This window comes from Mus pahari, chromosome 18, assembly GCF_900095145.1.
Source record: "Mus pahari chromosome 18, PAHARI_EIJ_v1.1, whole genome shotgun sequence".
Lineage (NCBI taxonomy): Eukaryota > Metazoa > Chordata > Mammalia > Rodentia > Muridae > Mus > Mus pahari.
Window position 1 is genome coordinate 29,272,960 of NC_034607.1, and position 19,833 is coordinate 29,292,792.

The following is a 19,833-nucleotide window of genomic DNA, read 5'->3' on the forward strand; positions in this document are numbered from 1 at the left end:
CTCTCTCTCTCTCTCTCTCTCTCTCTCTCTCTCTCTCTCCATTCCCCCTCTCTTTTGCTTACTGGCTTTTTCCACTCATACTTGTTCTTGCCTTCTTTGGGTCTCCATTGCTTTAAAAAAAAAAAAGAAAAAGAAAAAGGAGAGGTGAAAATCATCATTAAACTGCAATGCTAGCTATTGAAAACATGCTGACAGAACTCTCCATCACCTGAGGCTATTCTTAAACACCACCTTTAGCTCTCAGAGGTTGAGAGACCAAAGGCCTCCTCTCTGTTGGGAATGAAGCTGTGCTGCTTGCCAACTTGGGGTGGGCACCTGTGTCAGCATCTCTAGACAGGAAGAGCTACCCAGAACCACACACATAAAGGGATGAGGTCAGAGTATAGAAAGACAGGCACAGAGGAAAGGCAATTGTTGAAGGGAAATGCACAGTCATTCTAAAGCACATAGGAATTGGTGCTAAGAAAGAAAGACTTAGAATCAAGTTTAGCATGGACTTCCTCAAACAAAATTCTTTTAATTAAGAATTACTATAATGGACATATTTAAGTGTATATATAATAGATGTAGGCAGGAGACATAAAAAAGAAACAAACTCAAATAAATAAATAAATAAATAAATACATAAATACATAAATAAATAAACAAGGAGGGAAGGAAGGCTTAAAGTGAACCAAATTTCTTAGAAAATTAAGAAGTGGGCACCTCTACTCAAGAGCAAGTCATGCCTATCAGAAAACCAATTAGGCTACAAACAGATTTTCTCTGTTCTCTCTGTTCCAGAAGACCAATCCTTCATTCTCTTCACTGCAACAGAACAATGGCTGTGGCCTTGCTTCCCCTCTGCCTATGTCTCCTGTGTATTCTCCAGGCCATCCACTACTAACCTCCTTACCCCCACTTGTCAGTACAATCCAGACTCCAACACACCAACTGAGTAGGCCAAGAAAAAGGGAAATACATAGCAATACTACTCTCTAAAAATCCAGAGAAGAAACAGAAACCAAGGGACAAAATACAACCTAACAAAGACAAACCAAGAAATCAGCACATAGGGCTATAATCTTCACTAACTCAAATATCTAGATGCCAGCAAAAACCCAAAACAATGAGGGCAATATGTCTCCACTGAAGCCCAGCTATCCTATCATAACAACAGAGCTGAAGCATACACATACAGAGAGAGAGAGAGAGAGAGAGAGAGAGAGAGAGAGAGAGAGAGAGAGAAACATACATGCATGTGTACACTTAAAGACCTTAAAACCAACTACATGAAGATGATAGAGGTCATTAAAGAAGAAATGAAAAACAGTCAGACCATTGGAGGAAATGAATAAATCCCTTAAAGAAAATTTTAAAAATGAATAAAATTCTTTAAGATATGGAAATGAAAATTGAAGCAAGAAATAATATACAAACTGAGAAAATTCTAAAAATGAAACATTTAGGAATTTGAACAGGAACTACAGAGGCAAGCTTCACCAACAAAAGCAAGAAATAGAAAAGAAATCTCAGGCAATGGATATGAATATGATAGAAAAAAAATGGATGCCTTGATCAAACAAAATGTTAAATCTGAAAAATCCTGACATATAATATCCAAGAAATCTTGGAATATGAAAAGATATAACCTAAGACTAATAGGAATAAAAGAAAGAGGTGAATTATAGTTTGAAGATTCATAAAACGTTCTCAACAAAATCACACACTGCTTGTGGACGTTGTACATCGTGGTGCGCACTAGGCTCCGCACCACGATGTACAACGTCCACAAGCACATAGACAAATGAAGATAATACATTGATCGTCTTCCTTCCAAGCTAAGCACTACTAATTTAAAAAAACAAAACAAAAAAAACCAAAAAAACAAANAATATGAAAAGATATAACCTAAGACTAATAGGAATAAAAGAAAGAGGTGAATTATAGTTTGAAGATTCATAAAACGTTCTCAACAAAATCACACAAAAAAAAAAATCCTAACCTAAAGAAGGAAATGCCTTTTAAAAATATAAGAAACATACAAAATACCATAGGCCTGCTTTTATATGTTACTTGTCCTTTTTCTCTTGTAGCTTTTAATATTCTTTTGTTTTGTTTTATTTTGCTTTGCTTTGCTTTGCTTTGCTTTGCTTTGCATGTTTAGTGTTTGATTATTATGTGGCAAGAGAAAATTTTTTTCCAGGCCAATCTATTATCTCATTCAATGCAAATAAAAAAATGCCTTTGAAAAACTTCTACACCCATTCATTAATGAGGTCCTGAAGCTATTAGGGAGGCAATGGACATTGCTCTACATAGCAAAGGCAGGTTACAGCAAGCCCATAGCCAATATCAACTTAAACAGAGAGAAACTCAAAGCGTTTTCATGAAACTCAGGAATAGGACAAGATTGTCTACTGTCTTCACACCTATTGAAACTTTAGCTAGAGCAATAAAACAACTGAAAGAAATCAAGTGGATACAAATTGAAAAGGAAGAAGTTAAAGTATTGTTATTTGCATATGATATGATAGTATGCATATATGACTAAAAATTTAACAAGTAAACAGCTGGTAAACATTTTCAGCAAAGTAGCTGGATACAAGATTAATCCCCACTTAAAAAGAAAAAAGAATAGCCCTCCAATATACAAATAACAAAAGGACTGAAAAAGAAATCAGGAAGCAATACCTCTGCAATAACCTCAAATAATACAAAATATCTGGGGAAACTCTTACCAAGCATGTCATATAAAATGGAAACACATCAGAATAAAAATCAGTTTCTCAATGGAAACACTGAAGGCCAGAAGAATCAGGAGCAATACACTGCAAGATTTAAAAGATCATAATTGACAACCTAGATTATTGTTTATACCCAGCAAAACTATCTGCCATACTGAAAAGAAAAAGAAAAAAGAAAAAAGAAATTCATGACACAGTCACAAAGCTGTATGTCCACCAAAACTATGGAAAGAAACTTCTAGAACTGAAATGAGAAATAAAAACACAGCTAGGCAATTCTATAAAGAACAGATAAAGCTAAACAGATTAAAGAAAGCGAAACTGAGAATGCAAAGAGGAAAAGAATAAATAAAATAAAATGATTATACTGAATCATTTTGAATCATACTGAACTTGCAGTAACCATCCTAGGTAGATTTCTATTGGTATGATAAATGACATGACCAAGAGAACTGTAGGGAGGAAAGGGTTTGTTTCATCTTACACTCCCAGGTAACAAATCATTACTGAAGGAGTCAAAGCACCAAATCAAGGCAGAACTTGTAGGCAGAAACTAAAGCAGACATCTTGGAAGAATGCTACTTACAGGCTTGCTCCTCATGGCTTGCTCATCCTGCTTTCTTATATACCACAGGACCCTCTTAACAGAGAAGGCTCTTCCCACTGTAGAGTGGATCCTCCATATCAATCATCAATGGATAAAATGTCTCACAGTCTTGTCCAGCAGCCAGTCTTATGAAGGCATTTTTTTCAGTTGTGGTCTCCTTTTCTGAGATTAAGAAAAGACTTCACGTTAGTGGTGGTGGTCTTTCCTCATGTTCAGAATGGTAATTTATATTCTGTGCAACTGGAAGTATATGATTTCCTTTTTTAATACAGGAAATGACAACTAAGAAACTGCCCTGAGTCTCAGAAGAGGCTTCGAAATTTTTAAACTGTGTTGAGACTGTGAAGGGCTCCGGGACTTTTGAAATTAGACTAAATGAATTTTGCATTATGATATAGCTAGAAGCATATTGGGATCATTGAGCAGAACATGGTGGTTTGAATGAGAATGTTCCACCCCATAGAGTCATATATTATATGCTTGGTACCCAAGTGGTAGAACTGTTTAGAAAGGAGTACGAGTTGTGGACTTGTTGGAAGATGTATGTCACTGGAAGTGAGTTTCAAGGATTAAGAGCCCAGAGCATTCTCAGACCCCTGCCTATCTCTCTGTTTCATGCTTGGAGATCAGATGTAAGGTCTCAGTTACATCTTGAGTGCCATGACTTCTCACGTGTTATGCTGCTCATCATTATGTTCACAAACTAACCCTCTAAAGCTGTGGACCTTAAGTTAAATGCTTTCTATTATAAGTTGCCCATTCATCATTGTGTTTTATCACAGTAAGAGGATAGTGATTAAGACCAGATCTGAACAGAAATCTCTCAATAAAAGGAATAAAAATAATTATTAAAGGAATACCAAAAAAAACAAAACAAAACAAAACAAAAAAAAACCAAAGAACTGTTCATTGCCCTCAGCAATTAGGGAAATGCAAATTAAAAAACTTTGGATTTCCTCTTTCCCCAGTATGAATGGCTAATACATTAATTTGGGTTTTATTATTGTGAAGAGAGAGCATGACCACAGCAACTCGTATAAAGGAAAACATTTAATTGAGGTTGGCTTATAGTTCAGAGGTTCAGCCCATTATTGTCATAACAGGAAGTATGACAGTGCACAGACAGACACGTTGCAAGAGAGATAGTTGAAAGTTCTACATCTTGATCCGAAGACATCAGGAAAGAGACTGAGACACTAAGCCTTGCTTGAGCTTCTGAAACTCAGACTTCCCCCAGTCATGTATCTCCTTCTCCAACAAAGCCACACCTACTCCAACAAGGCCACACTTCCTATAACGCCATTCCCTATGGACCAAACATTCAAACACATGAGTGCATGTGGTCATTCCTATTCAAATCATCACAGCTAATTTTAACAAAGCAACTGATAAAAAATGCTGTTAAGGATATGGGAACATAGGGACACTTATTCATAAATGATAGGATTACAAACCAGTACAACCACTCTGGGAATCAGTATGGAGAATCCTCAAAAAGCTGAAAATAAACCTATCATATAATGCAGCAGCTATACCACATGTAGGCATATGGCCCCAAATCTCTATATCCTTCTCCACAGACAGTTGTCCATCCATGTTCATTACTACCCTAATCACAAGATCTAGATAATGAAACAGACTAAATATCCTCAGGTGAGAAATGGGCAATGAAAATGTGACACATATATACTGTGAAATACTATTCAGCAGAAAAGAAAACTGAACTCATGCAATTTGCAGGCAAATGGATGTGCCTACAAAAGATTATATGGAATGAGGTAAGACCAAGGAAGACCCATGTCACCTGCTCTCTCATCTGAGGTTCCTAGGTCCCAATCCTCAGAGCTGAGTATATAATATGGAGAGTAACCACAAAACAAAACAAAAACAAACAAACAAACCAACAACAAAAGAAAAAAACAGGAAAGTATAAAGCAATCCCAGAGGATGAGGTGACTGGGAGGGGAATATCCAGATAAAAATATTAGAAAGGGGAAATGGAAAAAAATTGGAGTGCTGGCTCTAATTGTGGATGAAGGGGAAAGCCAGTACAGAAGGAGAAAAAGAGATGGGGAAATAACACCAAGCTTGTGTGACAGAGTCTCAAGAAATTATATTGTTTATATTTACCTATAATGATGTACAATATATCTAAATATATATGTATCCATATATACAGCTTGAAGTTACTCTACTTGGGATTGCAATGTTCCCAAATAAGGTCATAGTCTATCTAACAAACTCACTGTTGCTAAACATAAGTAATCTCTACGTGAAGTGTCAGGATAGCCCAAGAAACTCCCAAAATAATATAGGCTATTGCTGTTGCAACTTGGTTGTCTCTCAGAGGTTAAAGGCAAGTCCTTACTGCTGAAAAGATTGCACACATTGCAAAAAGGACTCAGATCATTTCAGCTGGATCTAACTGGAAAGTCTTGTCTGATCCAAGGTATCAGAAAGTATGCAAGCTATCAAGGGAGAGAAACAATCCATAGCCTAACCAGCTGTGATGCCTATGAACTACAAAGGCCAGCATGACAAAACATGCCGAAAGATACATGAGTGTCACTTATATGTTGGCAGTAACCAATGACTGTCTAATAAGACTTAAGCCTGGCTCATTAGGAAGGAAACCACAGTTGGCCAACTACCCTAGGTTAGATGTCATGGGAATTAACACTGCCAGTTTACTGTACCAGTATAATTCCCACATTTTAAATCGTATCCTTGAAATTACGGTTCAGCCTACCAAACATATAGTTACGGATGAGAAGATATTTCTGAACCCGGAGAGAGGAGTCAGCAGGTAGGAACCCTGGTTGCTCTTCCAGAGGATCCAGGTACAATTCCTAACACCCACAGAACAGCTCACGACTATAACTCCAAGTGATCTGACTCCTTCTGGACTTTACGGCCCTGCAAAGATATGCAGGCAAAATACACATGTGTATAAAAAACAGGAATAAAATAATTTAAAAGAAAATACTGCCAGCCAAAGCTTGTCTATTCAGTTGTGCTTAAGTCCTAAGAGCAAAGCAGAATCAACTCTTTATGTCTGAGTGCTTCTTGCTTAAAATATTACTTTTTTTTTTCAAATTAGGATGCATCTTTCTCTTCCACTCCAGAACTTGTAGTTCGTAATTAACCCTTTTCTGCAGTTGATGGATTGCTACAAATTTCCTCTAAGGTAGAATGATCATAATTAAATTTCCCTTCTTGCAACGCCTAGCACTACGTGTCTTCTTATGCACTGCATCCTACTAGGATTAATTATGAAACACTCTATTGCGGGGATCAGGTGTCATTGTGCGGCAGCTAGAGAGTTCTACTGTAGAGAAATAAAACAGTTCTGGAGACGGCAGTGAGACAGTGCCAGTGAAGTTAATATTACCAAACTCTGTGTTTAAAAGTGTTAAAATGCCTAAGTTTGTTCTATGCTTATGTGTCACAATAGGAATTTAAACTTTACATGGTAAATAACGATCACTATCAAAAGAAGGAAACGTACTATCCAGTGTAAGCCAAAGATGACTTCATAGTCACGGCTGAGACTTGAGACAAGGCATTGTTTTACAGGTTCCTGGTTTGGGGCTGCCCCACTGAAACTTTCAGTCGCGTTCCTTTTGCAGTGTCCAGGTGGCAGTCCTCCAAAAGGAAGTTTACCTGCCATCAGGCATGCCGCCAGCCAGCCTTTCCAAAGCCCTTACCTTCGGCCCCACGTCCAGATGAAGTTGCCCTGTCATCTATTTTAGCCTCTTCATTGGAGGCATTTGGAGAACAGGGAATTTCTCATGGCGATCGCTTGATCCCCAGAGACCCCATGCTGCCTACAAGGAGGCTGAATCACAGGCTTCTGGGGTGAGAGACCTTGAACAACACTGTGACCTTCCCAACACCCGCACGGCCACTCACAAGACATATTCACAAATGCTGTAGGTGCTATTACACTTTAAATCTCTCTCCCAATTCCTTCCCTCGGGAACAGTTCCCTAAATAACACTGGCTCAGAGTCTAAATGGAACAACTTTGTTAAGATACTTTTTTGCTCTCCCTTGCTTTTACTGAAGTCAAATCGGGAAGAATGTCCTTTGCTATAGTGATTTACTTACAGTATTTTAAATTTTACCTATGCTTTGAGGATTTCATACATGTGTACACTAGGTTGTGGCCATAACTCCTCCTTCCTCACCCCTCATCTAACTCCCACAAATCACTGCCTACTTCACCCTCTCAACTTCATACCCTCTTTTCATTTCTCCCCTGTGTAACCCACTGGATCCAGTTATTGATGCCTGTATGTGCATGGATATAAGATGATTTACTGGAACATAGACCACCTACAAGAGGACACAATGACTGCCGGAGGACAGAGAACTAGGTTTTGAAGGACATTGCTAACCATAAATTCTGATCTTGGGCTGGAGAGATGGCTCAGAGGTTAAAAGCACTGGCTGCTCTTCCAGAGGTCCTCAGTTCAATTCCCAGCAACCACATGGTGGCTCACAACCATCTGTAATGGGATATGATGCCCTCTTCTGATGTGTTTGAGGACAGGAACCCTCTCTCCCAACAAAGCTCACAGGAACTAAACCACCAATCAAAGAGTACACATGTAGGAGACCATGGCTCCAGCTACATATGTAGCAGAGGATTGCCTTATTTGGCATTAATGAGAGGGGAGGCCCTTGGTCCTGTGGAGGCTCAATGACCCAGCATAGGAGAATTCTAGGGTGCTGAGGCAGGAGTAGATGGGTGGATAGGGGAATCACCCTCATAGAAGCATGGGAGAAGGGGCATTGGGAGTTTGTGGATAGTAAACTGGGAAAGGGAATAAATAAAATAACAAATAAAAAGAATTTTAAAAAACTGATCTCCATTTCTTTCATGGCAAAATAACTTATTTTTCAGAACTTCCTTTAGAAGGTTGAATTTCCCTTCTTTACATCAAAGGTATATAATCTGAAGTTTTTTCTTTCAAAATACTTACATCTCTCCTGAGTTACAAAGGAAATAACACTCAGATTATTTTATAGAGTTTTGATTTATCACATTGCAAACCATGTTATCATTATCTTTTCTACTGATTATTTTATTTATTTATATTTCAAATATTGACCCCCCTTCCTGGTCTCCCCTCTGCAAACCCCCTCCCATCCACCCTTCCCTTTACTTCTAAGAGGGAACTCGCCCACCTACCTACACACTCCCATCTCACCCTCTAGCATCCCCTTTCTCTAGGGCAACAAGCTTAAAGAAAACAAGTTGATAGTCTGGATTCATGCACATGGATTCACTTTCCCCCGGGGTTGTTCTTACTACCTTTAGTGTTAATTTAGCTTTGTTGGCCATTCTTATGTATATTGATCTAAGTCAGCCTGATAGTCCAGATTTAACCATCATGAACCATTATTTCCTTGTAGCTAACACCACCTAATCATTCTGATCTTAAAGAAAATGGTGGTGTTGGTTATACATATAAATCTTACAAGCATGACAAGATTATTCCAAAGAAAAATGCCGGTACTTTTCAATATCTCAATTAAATACAGCTAACAAGACACACTGCCAGTAATTACCTACAAAGATAGATATTCTCAATATATGTATCCCAATGTGTCCACTTGCTACCCAGCATTTTAAAACCAGGTTACTAAGCAAAGGTGCTTTGAGTTTGTATTGTACACTGAGATATTTCATAACTCTAATGGAACATCTATTTTATTAAGCATTTTTACTTCCCTTAAGTGGAAAAGGCTGTGCTGGAGTCGAAACCCTCCATTATGCAAGGAGTGTGAGAAGCACCCCACGGTTCCATCATATTAGAGAGTCAACCATGTGCATCCAGCAGTCGGAAGACCGTACCTTGGAGGCACAGAAGCCCAGAAAAGGAGCGCAAAGCATGTGATCATCACCACCGTGTTAATTTTAATAGTAGAAATACCTCAAAAAAAAAAAAAAAAAAACTAGTGTTTTATAGCAGGCATATCCTGAAGTTCCACAGCCCGCAGCTTATACATAATCTCTGATATGTTTTGGGCTTCAAACATCCCCGGTTAGGGACTGTAAACCCTCGCTGCCAAGCAAGAACAACCAGATTCCTAAGCAGTGATGAATCTGAGAGAAAGGGGGGAAGAGGGCATTCATGCCATGGTAAACCTGTTCTGTCCAGTCCCCCAAGGTGATGAAATGTGTGACTGTCACAAGACTCAGTAATACTGTTATAATTGGGATGTACAGGGAATTGATGCCAGCTGCAGAAACAGTGTGTGCTTTGACAAGGAGTGTGTTGGAAGCCACTGCCAACCTGTGCCCGCTGCCAACTCCGCTCAGCTACAAATAGAAATGATGGTGCACACAGGGCCTCTGCTCTGTCGTCGACTTCACCAACCGCTGCCCCAGGACTGGGGAGGATCTGGAATTCTGAAGAGCCCATGGCAGTTTTAAAATCAGTGATGGACCACAGAGTCCTGCTATCCCATGATGCCCAGCACTCACCTGAACTGGCATATCAGAAAACCATATCAAACTGAGCCTTTATCCTTACCCCAGCCTTAAGTGATCAGAATGTTTGAAAGCAAGGCCTGGGAATCTATATTTTCAAAAGAACATTTCTACCCTGTCATTTCTTTTTCTTTTCTTTTTTCTTCTTCTACTTTTTTAATTAGATATTTTCTTTATTTACATTTCAAAAACCTTTCCTGGTTTCCCTCTGAAAACCCCCTATCTCTTCCCCCTCCCCTGCTCATCAACCCACCCACTCCTGCTTCCTAGCCCTGGCATTCCCCTATATTGGTGCATAGAACCTTCACAGGACCAAGGGCCTCTCCTCCCATTGATGACTGACTAGGCCATCCTCTGCTAAATATGTAGCTAGAGCCATGAGTCCCACCACACGCTTTCTTTGGTTGGTGGTTTAGTCCCAGGAAGCTCTGGGGATACTGGTTAGTTCATATTATTGTCCCTCCTATGGGGCTACAAACCCCTTCAGCACCTTGGGTTCTTTCTCTGGCTCCTTCATTGGGGACCCTGTGCTCCATCCAATGGATGGCTGTGAGCATCCACCTCTGTATTTTTCAGGCACTAGTAGAGTACCCTGTCATTTCTTATGTGCATAGGTTTGAGAGCTAAAGTCAGGCAAATTAAGCCATATATATATATATATATATATATATATATATATATATGTGTGTGTGTGTGTGTGTGTGTGTGTGTGTGTGTGTAGCAATTATATATATTTAATCACTATATAAATATATATTTATACATATCTGCAATCTGTGTGGTGATGTGAGGAATAGTAAAAAGAATAAAAGTGACAACAGTTGTTTAGGTTATTTAGATAGGCCACTCATTAATATATTTAATCTCTATAACAACACATAAGATACTATACTTACAGTTTTACAGGCAAAAAAATTAAATCATGAGATATTTAGATGCCCTAAGAACTGAAAGCAAATAAGTACTCATGCTTAGAAACAAGGATGTTCTGTCTGACCATAAAGAGTGAGCCCAAACCTCTGTGCCCCATACTCCTAGGTGTGGACTGCTCTATCTATCTACACTGTCACACCATTGTGGAAGGACTACTTATGGCCTCTTTCTCCTGACGACCAGCTTCGCCAAATGATGATATAAATACACCTTTTGTTGACTCTTTAAGCATTGCACCACCAATATTCACTCTTCAACCAAGTTTATTCTCTCCTGTTTTCCCATACATTGCTGGGTGACAGGAATAAAATTATAGATAAAATAAATGTGTGGTTCCTGCCCTTGAGGGTAAGTGCTGGGCTATAAGAGTTTATACTGGGTCACTACTGTCTCTGACCAAAACTAATGATCAGAGATGACCCCATTTTCCATTGTCAACCCTTGGTAATAGAATACCCTGGCTCTTATTGCTTCCAAGTCTTTTGGTTAAAATGAAGTGTAGCATCTGTGTCTAACAGTTTAGTAGAATATATTGACTGAATTAGTCTCTTAGTCTTCGCAAAACTCTGAGAATTTTATCAAATCCCATTTGTCCTTTGCTAATGGCATTAGCGAGGTCAAATGCCAAGCTCACAGAGGCCTGAGTTCACTCTGTCAGGAAAACAGTTGCAAAATAGAAAAGCCACTATGAAATGGCTTTCAGACAAACAAAATGTTTTCACTCTTTTTCTAACAGTATAAAAAGGTGGTTTCCGACAGCTAACACCCCATCTCTTACTCTATTTTTCGTTACAAATGAAAGATGTATCTCCTTTTCAGATGTTTTCATCAGAAACCAAGGCTTGAATCTCATGAGCCCCGCCTAGGTGTAGGTGTGGCCCAGGATGGAAAAGATGCCCTTGTGAAGAGTTTGGGACACAAAGTGCCTCGACTGGAAGGAAACTGGCTAGAGACCATTTCCTAAGGAAGCACAGTGAGGCTAGTTGAGGCTGTTCAAGCATAAAGCCTCCTAACATGGCCTTTAAAACAAGAACAATAATTCTCAGTGTCGCCTCATGCCTAGCCGAGGAGCAATAGCAGCACTGTCTTTATTAAGTGCGTCTGAACATTTAACTTCCGAAGATGCACGAACTCCAGCCTCCCTGTGAGCATTGACACGGTGCAGAACGGCCACAGATGGCCACCCAGAGACAACCATACGACTGCATAGACTTCTGCAGCGAGCAATATGGGCTGGGAAGTATAGCCAAAGTCTCCATTCGAGTGTTGCCCTGGAATCTCAGAGCTTGCTCTGCTGCCAGAGGGCTTCCTGACGAGGGGGGGGGGGAGGAAGCTGAGAAGGTGGTTGTGGCTGAAAACTTCCTTTCCTTCCAGAACAAAGACATTAAGACCTCCACAGTATATGAGCAGTTCTCTCTCTCTCTCTCTCTCTCTCTCTCTCTCTCTCTCTCTCTCTTCTGCACAGACCATAGAATTTCCAAAGGTGTTTCCTCACAGTTTCAATGTCCTACTTGGTTTTATTTCTATACCCTCTGTGTTTAACAGGTTAACAGAGTTTCCATGCTATACAATGCCACTCAAAATACAATGTTTTCCATTATCATGTCCATCTACCAAAATACACACTTTGTAATCATTCCTTTGACATAGTTTGCTGTAGCAATGTACACAGTATAACCTTGGAAACAAGGCAGGGTCAGTCTGTTCCTGGATTTACAGCTAGAGTTCATATTATTGAAGTGGAAACAAACACTGAAGAGAATAAGCATATTTTAAATGTATGCCTTTGGGTGATCCAAACCAAAAAAAAAAAACATATTTTTTTAACATTCATATAAAATTAACAACCAGATGCTGCCTCCCAAGCCTAAGAGTTAACATTTCTGCGACATCAAGTATCTTTTCAATATTCGAGACACTATGAATAAATTTTCTTGTCTCCTCTATTATTTCTGGTACTGATCACTCAAGCAGCTAATGGCCCCAAACTATCGCTATTGTAACATTTTCTTCCCTTCAGCTTTTCCTTTAATTCATTTTTTAGAAATCTATTGACAGCTTAAATTTACAGTCTACCTGGCATGTTTACTCGGGTAGAATCATGATTTCTGCATTTGTCTTCATTTTATTCAAGAAATGAAATGCAGTGTGATTCTTTTTCTAATCTTTGCCATTTGTACAATGTCCTGTTAAATTATGGAAAATATGAGGAAAGTTTTAAAATTATTTTACACTCAATGATGAAAAATATCAATCTATAATTTTCAATTAGCTTTTAAAGAGTAAAACTTAGTCAAGCTATTTCTACCTTTAATGTCCACAGGCATAAAATGACTGTCACAAAGCTAAGAACATTTGTTAAAGTCTCTTTGTGTTTTAAACTGAAGTTGGGTGGACAATGTTTGAGTTCACATGCTTATGTCAGGTTTACTAGAGTCATAATTGCAGATTTAAATAGCAGCACTGGAACTCTTTGTATCATGTCCTTTACTCGTTATAGTTACAGTAGGTGAACTTTGCATCCAAAAGCAAAGTAAGATACTGTTTTATTTATCCTCTGGAATTTCAGGACATTCCTTCAGTATATGTTACATTAGATTCATCCCAAAGAATAAAATGCAAAATAATGACCCATATAATTTGTTTCTGGAGTACAGATGTGGCTCACAAAGTATTTCGACCTTAATTGGAGTCTGCTTGTTCAGCATCTGATGTCAGCATAGCCTTCTCGGGGTTCATTACATTGTTGTACAGGTTTTGAGAACACTGTTTAAATTGTACAAGTCAAGCCTTGTGCAACAGTGATAAAGGCCATAGCAAAGAGAATAGGCTAGCATGGGATTGCGCCATTGAACTCTGCATTCCTAGTCTGTCATGTCAATTAAGTCATTTTTGAAACAGGAAGAATTTGCTTGAAATTAAGTGGTTGTTATTCTTAACTGGCACTGCGTGTTCTGAACATGAAGTGCAAAGTGAACAATTTCTCTTGATAGCTAAAAGGACAAGATCTTTCGCATCAATCACAAAGGGATGCTTGGTTGGTATTGTAAGGAGAAAGTTTCATGGCATCTAAAAGCTCTGAGGGAGGATTATTACATATTTCATTGTAGTGGTTTTTCAAGAGTTATTTCAAGATTTTATGTTTTTATTAGTTATCTCTTGCTGATTTTTATTTTCACTTTATGTGGTTTCTGGGCATTTGCCCATATGTGTTTCTTTACATCATTTGTATAAGAATCACCCTAGACCTGGAGATACACACAGTCACAAACCACCATGTGGGTGCTGAAAAGCTGACCATGCTGGAAGAACGGCCTGTGCTCTTAACTTCGGAGCCAGCTTTCAAACCCCCTGCTTAATGAACAACAAATATTGTATTAATTCTTGGAGAATTTTATCATTACTTCCCCAGACTCCTTCTCTTAACTTGTCCCAGATCCACCCTACCTCCCTATGCCCGCGACTTCATGTCCTTTTAAAAAATAATAATAATAAGGCACCAATTCCAATACCTGCTAGCCAATATTCTGGGTGTGCAATGATTGGCGGGAATTTGGTGGAGCTAACAGAAGCTATGCCCTAAACAAAACAAAGCAAAACAAAACAAACAAAAACAAGTCTCTCTGCCAACGACCATCAGCTCTCCATAACTCCTCAGTCATTGTTCCTTCTTGCTCCATGCTAGAATGTAAACTGGTTTGATCTTGTGCAGGTGTTCACAGATGATGTGAGTTCATGAATGCAAAAATCCCTGAGCTTTGGAGAGGAGGTATGATATAGATGTTTAATTTGGGATTGTCACTTCTCTGTGATTAAATATATGTCTGTGTCAACTGCCCTTCAGTACATAAAAAAAAAACTTCTCTGATGAGACCTGAGAACTGCACTAACCTATGAGTATAGATATACAACTCTAGAGGAGAGTTTGGCAGCATGTCCAGTTAGGGAAAAAAAAATAGTAGTAGGTGCACTCTTTGGGCCCCGTGAATTCCCATTCATATTTATAGAACTAGGAATGCCTCCATTGGTAGAACAAGTTTTAATGCCATCAGAAAGTAATTGGTCATTTCTATAAAATTGCTGCCACTATCACACCCATGTACTGATCTTTCCATATGGCTCATTATTGATGATCAAAGGGCTCACATTCGGGTAAAGCTATTGGTGACTGCTCCCTCCCTCCCCCCTTTAGCCTGAGAGGCCACTGACTGAAACTATGAAAGTAAGACCTAGATTGTATGAGCTATAGACTTCAAGAAGTTGACTATGCCAGAACTGTGGGATACCTGAGTAAGAGAGTTACACAGAGGGAGGGTAACTATCCCAAAAGACAAATAGAAATGTGTTTTAGGAAGCAAAGACAGAATGGTATAGGCTTCTAAGCTCTCTGACATCAGACATAGAGATACAGGACTTGCACTTGGTCCCATTGATTTCAATCTTATTCTGTTCTAATGTTTTCTCATTGTGCCCTGATTCCTGCCTTTTTGAATGGTAATATATACTTTGTTACATTACATTGCATGATGAAAGTATGTAATTTGGTTTTGATTTTACAGGGGTTACAGTTAAGGAAATTGCCTTGAGTCCCAGAAGAAATTTTGAACTTTGGACTTTTAAACAGTTTGGAGATTAAAAGACAACACAGACATTTGAAGCTGGAATAAATCTATTTTGTATTATGAGATGGTCCAAGGCTGGGAGCTAAGATGTATAATGGAATAGATTAAATGAGATGTCTCCCATAAGTCTTGAGCATTTGAATACTAGGTCTCAAGTTGGTGACTGTTTGAGGAGAATTGGGCAGTATGACCTTGCTGTAGAAAACGTGTCATTGGGAGTGGACTTTGAGGTTTAAAATGACTAGTGACATTTCCAGTGTGCTTTCTGGCCTCTTGCTTGCAGTTCCAGATCTGAACTGAGAGCTTTTTCTGCTGCAACACCTTCATTCTGCTGTCACGATCTCTAACTTTCTGGAACTCCAAGTCCAATTAAATGATTTGTATAAGTCTTATAACTTACTATGGCATTTTATGAGAAGAATAAAAATGCAAATGAAGCAAATATCTAACAAAATAAGTTAAAAAAATAAAAATAAAAAAATTATTATACTGAAAAAAATGTATGTAATATATATAGTTTAAATGAAATAAAGCTTTTGCCATGAACCATAGACCATTTGACAAAACCCAAGGAGCAGGTATGAGCAACCTTTGAATTATTGATCAGGGACATTCAAGAGGCTCACAAAGCACCATACGCTATTGCTCTCGCCCTTAGTTATTCTCCAGAGGTTCAAGGTAAGTCCCTATTGCTAAAGAACCCAAGCAAGTCAGATATAGAATTTGGATGAATCAAGCTGGATCTGACCCCATGGTCTCCTCTCTGAAGACCAGCTTTCATGAAAGCAGACAAGCTGCTAAGTGAGGGATGCAATCAATATCCCTAGTCAGCTGTGATTCTATGTATGAAACACGATGCTTGTGAAACTATGCAGAATCGCAGTAGTGGCACTCATATCATGGTGGTAACCAATAGCTATCTAATAGCACTAAAGATCCACTGAACGGGAGGGGGCTCATGCCTTGTATTAAACACCTAGCCAAGGCAGTCGACTATGGCTAGTGAAGTCGTACATCTCTGGAGAACTTACTACTCTCACTTTCTAAACTGGCATGATCCCTAACTGCATTTTACCTGCTTGTTCTTATACCCAGAGAACTGTAGCTTTTGCCTCTCCCTAGAGGGACTTCATTTTTTGCATCAGACAGTGCTTCGCGAAACCCAAGTCAAAATGCAGAAAACAACTGGCGATGGGGTTGACCATAAGGACAAGAGGAACACCAGTCCTCAGGCCAGTGTAGACGAGGAAAAGAAACGTCTAAAGTTGACAAGCTACAACCACTGGGAAGGAGAGAGGTAGACTTCCCCAGAAAGGAACAATGTCCCAGGTGACCAGCCTTGAGACGTGTATACACACGAGCAGCACCACACAGACAGCAAGCGCATTTATACATTTATTCGCACATATGGACAACAGCAAGAATTAAAGAGTAACAGGCAACGAATTTGAAAGGGAGAAGGGATGTAAAGGAAGGATTGGAGCAAAGAGGTTTCCATTTTCCATGTATGTATCATCTTTTTATGAAAATTTTTAAAAAGAAAATTAACAATATTATCATAAATACACTATTGATGATAATATTTTTAAATGAAAAGATTTGGGAATGTAAGGCAACCTATGTTACCAGAGTTGATGGACTTTTATTTTTTCCTTCTTGAGTTCCTAGTAATGACTATTATATTTTAAAATTTAAAAATACAGGAAAGGCTATAGAAAATGAAGCTAATGGGTAACTAGAACTTTAATACAAATAAAAAAAAAGTAAGAGTACTGACCTCCAATTTAATGTTTAATAGAAAGAAACATTTCATCTATTATGCAATAAAATTGAGTGCCTCTTATCACAAAATATAGCAAATGACACCTCATTATTTGATGGGATTCATAGTTTAGTAGCAGTAAGAGCAAATCAATTTCAGGAAGAATACATTAAACTTGTTTTAAAGAAAAACAATTGTCAAATGCCAACACATCAACTTTTCCATTTATTCCATTCCCGTAAAAGACACATTACAAAGAATAACCATTTCCTTATACAATTTCAAAGTATAATCTTCATTCTTATACTAATTGTATACAGTATTAAGCTAGTATTTGAAATTTTAAATTTGATTTATCAAGTACCTATTATGTCCTTCAGCTAAATGTATTCCATGTAGGTTCTTGATCAGAAAACAAAGGGGAGGAAAGAAATACAGCTTGAAATAAAAATGAATTATCACTTTCTTCCCTTCATAACTGTCACCTGGTTAGACAAATTCATAACGTGAGTTTGGGGACAACCAGTCCCTCCTGTCTCCCTCCCTTCCCTAATCTTCAGGTAAACATATCAATCGTCATAAGGCAGAGCATTCTGATGTTTTTATCTTAACTTAGCTCTTAAATGTTTCCTGGCTTGGCCTCCTGCCCTGTTTATGAATCTACTCAAGGTCACTGGCACCAGCTTCACAACTAAAAATCCTCTTAGCCTCCCTCCTCACTTAGTTCCTTTGTTTATGAAGTAAGAATGGCATTAAGAACATCTCAGGGCCACAGTGAGGGCTAACTGAGTTACACCACGTGTACATGCCCTGCAGAGCCCACCTGCTTTCATTTACATCTACAGTGATGAAGTCTGCGCCATTACGAGGTAAATTTGTAAGAAATTAGATGTCTCTGGAACATGTCCAGCTTCTCTATTTTAGTCCTTTCTCCAAACCCAAGCCCTTGTTCTGCATGCTGCACCAGATTTGTCAAGGGATAGTACTGCACATGAGAGGGACTTGAGATGGAAACGTTAGCAAGGCAGATGCAATGCGGAGTGAGCATCAGTATGTCACTGTCTGGTCTTCCCCCTCCCCGAATTCTCCCTTCTTTTTCTGCTCCCTCCTTCCCACATCTGGATTCCATTCAAGATCCTGAAAGAGGAGTCAAAGGCCCATCCTCTTGGCATCCTCATCAAAGTCCATTATAAGACAGATTTGGAATCATCTCCAAATCACTTTCAAATGTGAACCCATCTGCCCCACACTCACTCAACACACAGGAATAGTAACCATAGTGAAAAGTCCTACTGGAATTAAGATGTGTGAGAGCTACGCAGAACTCATGGTCCTAGAGCAAGTCTGAAATACTGATATGCAGACAACCTGAGGTCTTTCAGTATTTGCTTGACTATAGATGAAGTACTAACTAAAATATGCCCCAAATGGGGTTTCACAGACTTTTCTCTCACCTCCAAACTAAAAGAAGGAAGTGTGCATGGCTTTATTTTGTTTTGCTTTTGTTGTTGTTTTGTTTTATTTTGTTCTGTTTTTGTGTCTTACAAAAACAAACCTATGGCAAGGCTCATTATATGGCTGGTCCCTGAGTGGTCCTACCAGCACCTGACCAATACAGATGCAGATACTCACAGCCAACCATCAGACTGAGCCTGGGTACCCTAATGGAAGAGCAAGATAAAGGACTGAAGGAGCTAACCCCATAAGAAGAACAACCTCAACCAACTGGACCACCCAGAACTCCCCAGAGACTAAACCACCAACCAAAGAGTATACAAGGAGGGAGCCAGGACTCCAGATTCATAGGGAGCAGAGGATGGCCTTATTTGACATCAATGGGAGGGGAGGGAGACTTGATGCCCAGCATAGGAGGATGCTAGAGCAGTGAGGCAGGAATACAGGTGAATGGGTGGAGAAGTACCCTCATAGAGGCAAAAAGTAGGGGGAAGAGGGAAGGGAGGGGGTTGGTGGAGAGGTAACCAGGAAGGGGGATATCATTTGAAAAGTAAACTAATAAAATGATTTTTAAAAATGATAAATATCCAGAGAAGCCTCTTCTTGCAGTAGGCAATTGATGCAGACACCCTCAACTGATCAATATGCAGAGAACAATAGACTGTGGAATGCTCACCCCCAAATGAGATAGACATAACATACCTCATAGAGAAGGCATGGGGTACTTTAAGGACGAGGAGGCAGAAAGATTTTTAAAAGCCAGAGGTGGTAGAAAATATGAAGGAACTGGTGTTTTCCGGACCCAGTAGGGCTGTTGCACAAATGAACTCTCAGTAAAACTGACAGCATGCACAATAATTGCTCAGGCTCAAGCCAGAAAAAAAAAATCCCAGCATGGAGGGGGTAACAGCATGGAGGGAGTAAAGTGGGCACAAAACTCCCACAACTAACTAAAGAGCCATTAGTATTTGATAGCTACTGGGAGAGGGATAGTCAGTTCTTTTTAATGATGTGGTAGATCGACCACACCACAGGATAGGCCTCGCACTCAGGAGTAGTCAGCCAACAGAAAGTAGACTCGGGCTGGTGAGATGGCTCAGTGGGTAAGAGCACCCGACTGCTCTTCCAAAGGTCTGGAGTTCAAATCCCAGCAACCACATGGTGGCTCACAACCATCCGTAACAAGATCTGACGCCCTCTTCTGGAGTGTCTGAAGACAGCTACAGT